The sequence below is a fragment of the Ctenopharyngodon idella genome, chromosome 16, assembly GCF_019924925.1.
Source record: "Ctenopharyngodon idella isolate HZGC_01 chromosome 16, HZGC01, whole genome shotgun sequence".
NCBI lineage: Eukaryota > Metazoa > Chordata > Actinopteri > Cypriniformes > Xenocyprididae > Ctenopharyngodon > Ctenopharyngodon idella.
This window is the reverse complement of record NC_067235.1, coordinates 21,951,546-21,956,695: the sequence shown is the minus strand read 5'-3', so window position 1 is coordinate 21,956,695 and position 5,150 is coordinate 21,951,546. Positions and strand designations below refer to the sequence as shown.

General features: G+C 38.8%; 1 long non-coding RNA gene across 1 annotated transcript; it reads right to left on the bottom strand.

Moving 5' to 3' along the window:
• On the bottom strand, positions 1–4,713 carry LOC127497354 (uncharacterized). Its single transcript, XR_007925515.1, has 3 exons — positions 1,230–4,713; positions 953–985; positions 1–858 (listed from the first exon to the last, which is right to left on the bottom strand). It is a non-coding gene; the product is annotated as an uncharacterized LOC127497354 (long non-coding RNA).
• Between the last annotated feature and the right edge of the window lie 437 nt (positions 4,714–5,150).

Sequence of the window (5,150 nt, the reverse complement as noted above, 5' to 3'; positions counted from 1 at the left end):
TTCACAATTCACAAAATTATTTATTTTGCAGAAAAGATAAACAACAAGGGTATACAGACAGAAAAGGTAGCAAGTTTATAAAATTATGAAAGCCGATGCCCTGAAGTTAAGAAGTGGTTTGGTAAAAATTAGGATTAAAAAGGTTATGCAATTTTTAATATACAATATTTTACAACAGTCAACTAAGGTCACTATTATTTGTAATGCAGAATGGGAACATGAATTTCTGTTATAAAAACAAGCTACAAATTGTCTGTTGTGGGGGAAAACATGGTCAGTGTTACAGCATGTCTCCTTTCTGCGAGGCAATTTCATTTATGCATTGACATGTAGGCCTATCACCGCCTTCATTTCTGCACCTGTGACTGTAAGTGTTTCCTCGTGCTGGAAATGTCCTTTCTGGTGAAGGAACTATCCTTTTTGATGGACCGGAAAATTCAAACACAACAGGCAGTAGTGAGACAGAATAAACAGCACTGTCAGCATTGACTAATGTGGATGTTGATTCTCTATCCCACAAAAATATATAAAGCAGTTTCCCAGTGCAGGTAGCTATCTAGCTGTTACACAGCACTAACTGATTCCCTGAAAACAAAGAATTTTGTTTGAAACTTGGTTAAGAAAGTGCGTGCTAACTATAAAAATGTCTACTGTATATATAATGTCAATGTGTCAACTTAGTCTAATTACATAACAGTAATGACATCATGTAAAGTCATAATTCATACCTTACATGTCTGTACTTGTTACAAATGATGATTGTTATGAGAACAAAGGCAAGTAGTACAGCAATGCCACCGACAACAAACGGCACAACATGAGTTCTGCCTGTGCCTGGGAGCTTCACCAAGGTTGTATCTAGAAAGAGGAAAGTGTACAAAACGTAAGCGCTTCTGTGTGAGTGACGATATTCAATAAAATGAATAAAGAAATTGTAGATAGTCTATCTCACTTTTTGCTACAACATGTGCATTGGGACACTTATCTGGGGAACAAAATGGGAAAAATAATGAAAAAAATTATCAAATATTGCACATTCCCAATAGCCCAGAGGTTATTTAATAATAAATTAACATTATTAATTTAACAAATTAAAACAATTGTACTTAATCTAAATCACAGTGTTGCTCACTGATCAGGCACCAGAGAGTAGTGCTGAAATAGCTCCAAGACTCAAATTGTATTTTTATTTTTTATGTTTTTAAGGAATAGAAAGAAGCAGTACTCACGGTTGCATTTGACCACCAAAGAAACCTAAGGCAAAAAATGTAGCACATTCAGGTAGGCTATAAGACATTTAGGGTCCAATCATACACCCGGCACATTGCTAGTTTTTGCTGGTTTCAGCCCGACGCAGTTATCATTTTCATGTCCTGCGCCACGTTGTTTAAATAACAAATGCATTTGCGGCCATTTGTGTGCCCATTGGCGTGCTGGTCTGAAAATGAGTTTGTTCAGGAGCATTGTTGGCGTGTTACTATTTTGAGGCAACTGAAATAGACTGCACCATTGACTAACTGAAACCTGGTCTAAAGTCAATGGCGCAATATTTGTTTTGTTATTTAAAGATCGCGTTAGTAATATCCCTACCAAACATTGGTCTGACGGCAACATCATGTCCCTGGCCAAAAAATTTTCGGTAAAAATATGTAACACTGAACATTTCCTAAAAATGCATTCAGATACGTTTGTACATGTCTGCAGTTCTCTGGGGTTGCACGTATGTATAATTGTTTGCATAAACACAAAGTGTCACATTCAGTTTAGAAATGTAAGTAGTCGTGTGTGTACATATTACTGAATTTTTCTTTCAGTATTCCAAAGGAAGGTGTTTTCCATGCTGTTTGGTTTGAAAGATGAACTTCAGCGAATAGCTGGCATTCTGGACCCTGGCAAGTCCAGGGATGGGCAGTATTTATGATACATGTATTTCAAATACGTATTTCAAATACAAAATAGTATTTTGTAATTTGTATTTGATAGGGTTGATGAAAATGGCTTCGTATTTTGTATCAAAATACTTCAGTGTTTTGTATTTTTGTATTTTTAAAATACTGTGAAATACTTTGTAAGAAGTCTACATGATGACATCATAAAATTGCGGCCTCTGATTGGTGCCTACTCAATAGTTTCAGAGACTTGTTGCAATCAGAACAGAAAATTGATCCATATGGAAGAAGGTGGTCAAGAAACGTGCAGGCTGCCAGCTTTCCATCAATTTTTTGCATAAATTGCTATAATTTTTAACAGTTCATGTTAAGTTTTGGTGTTCGTTTTGGTAGTCTAGGCTAAATAGTTTACCAGTTTACATAATGTTCTTGAAAACTATTATACCGAGCAGCAGCCCCCTATATTTATGATTAACAATCAAATGATTAATTAGTTAGAAACTAGTTGCTATGAATACAGGTGCCATCAGTTGTCTTCTTATAAATGACTTGTTTGTCATTGAGTCAGTGTTGCAGATGCAAAGTAGGCCCTTTGTTACCAAACACCAAGTAACTAAATTAGGGAACAATTATTAGTCATTTGCAAACATTATACTGTTGGTTACTTTAAAACTAACCTACATCTGGGAGATCACAGGGATATGTGAATATTTTATCTGTTAAAGCCACAATATGTAAATTTTCGCCGCTAGAGATCGCTCATTCAAAACAAAGGCGTAGCTCGATGACACCTTGATTTCACGGAATCATGGGAGGTGTTGTCTTCATGTCTACAGCCGGTGGAAAAGAATCGGGATGGGACTCAGGCAGAAATCATGTTCATGAATGAGGTTATTAACGTTACTGTAAGCAGAGCATGGCCGAGTGCTGTGGGAGCAGTAACGAGGCCGCTGGAGCGATTGCTAATGAGAGACGAGCGTGACACACGTCTCGACAGCAGCGAATCTTTTATTAGCAGAGAACAGAGAGCGTGTGGTAGAAGGAAGATTATTAATTTCTTTGAAATGCCAGAGTATCCGTTATCCAAACATATCTTTTGCCAAGCTTTTGCATGGCTTTGCAAACGATATTATATATGTGTACGTGTTTGTCAGATTACATGTACGTGATTCATAACGCTCCGAAGCTTCCTGAAGCAGTGTTTTGAAATCGGCCATCACTATATAAGTCCTTATTTTGTTTTTTTGGCGCACCAAAAATATTCTCGTTGCTTTATAATATTAATATTGAACCACTGTACTCACATGAACTGATTTAAAAATGTTTTTAGTACATTAATGGATCTTGAGAGATGAAATGTCATTGCTGGCTATGCAGGCCTCACTGAGCCATCGGATTTCAACAAAATATCTTAATTTGTGTTCTGAAGATGAACGAAGGTTTTACGGGTGTGGAATGGCATGAGGGTGAGAAATAAATGACATTATTTTCATTTTTGGGTGAACTAACCCTTTAAGTCCACAAATAATGTGTTATTGTTTGTGATGTACACGTGATTAAAACGGTTTATAGACGTTCAGATCTGACTGGACTGATTTTGGACCTTTTTAGAACCTTTTGTCAAGTTCAGATTGTAAACCTCAAGACATTGATTGCCTTTCACTATGTTACACAATAGGTGTGTGATTATTTTAAATGCAGGCTTATATATAAGCTACACTTAAATTATGCAGCAACACACAGCTTATAAACATCCAGAAGATGACACCTTTAGACGTCCTGGGATGCGCAGAAAAGACGTGGAATTCACGGCCAGCTGACGTCAAAGACGTCGGTTCAGCTTTCATTTTGGAAGTATTTTTCAACCATGACTGGACGTGTTGGATTGATTGACGTCAGCGGTAATTAAACGTCCAAATGTTTGCTGGGATGCGCCCAGGGAAGTGCAGCTGCAGCAGCACACAAACATGCCAAATATCAAAAATAAAAGGATTGCAATGTAAAAGATTATTAGTGTGTGCATAAAGATAAAAATGCTTTGGTGGAATCCGGTATTTCCCGTAGATGGTCTGCTCGCGCACTTTGACCTCGGATTTCATCAAAAATATCTTAATTTGTGTTCCGAAGATGACGAAGGTCTTACGGGTGTGGAACGACATGAGGGTGAGTAGCCTACTTAATGACAGAAATTTCATTTTTGGGTCAACTAACCCTTTAATGGACAGGCGTACGCTGCAGCCATTGTGTCCACAGGAATGAAAATGCATAGCACCACGAGACCACAGGGTGTCCCATTCGTCCCTTTGCGGCCGCTATGTGCCCTCGATGCGTACTTCAGCTGAGCTCGCAAGTTTGCGAGCTACGCGGCAGACTTATTCCCGACAGTCAAAGCGACGATACGTCATGAAAGTGCGGACTCGTAGGAAGGCAGTGAGTGTTTAGGGTTCCATTTGGGACAGGGCCATTATGTCACGAAAGTGCGGACTCAGAGGAAGACCTGAGGATGCATAGCGGCAGCAAAGGGGGCTCTCGCGAGCACCCTTCTGAAACCTAAAATGATGAATGGGACACCTTACGGTCTCGTGAACTTAACGGACACGCGCACGCGGCGGCCATTGTAAGTCCACAAGACCGAAAGTGCATAGAAGTGTGCCATTTGGGATTCAGCCAAAATAGGGCCCTTAGACTAAAAAGTAGCCATCAGTTATCGTTATGTGGAATTGGTATGTTTCATATAAACACTGACATTATCCTCATACACACGCACATTCACAGATGGTGTTGTCTATAGTTACACAAGTAAATAAAAATGATAGGAAATCTTTCACTGGCCTACCTGAAGTTCCAAACATTCCTCATGATATGTGACATTGTGCTGACAGCCTATGGTGAGAATCCCTTGTGGTTCAGCATGCAAAACAACTGGATGGTAAATGTTACCCTTCTCATCAACAAGCACGGTGTTCTGCTCACCAAACAATGTATGAATATATTTGAAATATGGTTAATCTTTCCACTTGGAACAAAAGTTTGGAAACACACAAGAACAAAGAAACTGGCTGTGCTTACATCAGAGGTCCATTCGGGGATGCAGCCACGACCAGTCGGCTCTGAGATGATATAATTAACAGATTTGTTCTTCAACAGTGACACAGTGCAGTTTGGATTGGTAAGAATTCCCTTTAGAAGGAAAAGGGCACCTTTGAGGGGGAAAAGTACCCAAATTACACAAAAAAAAATTAAACAATAACTCAATATGCA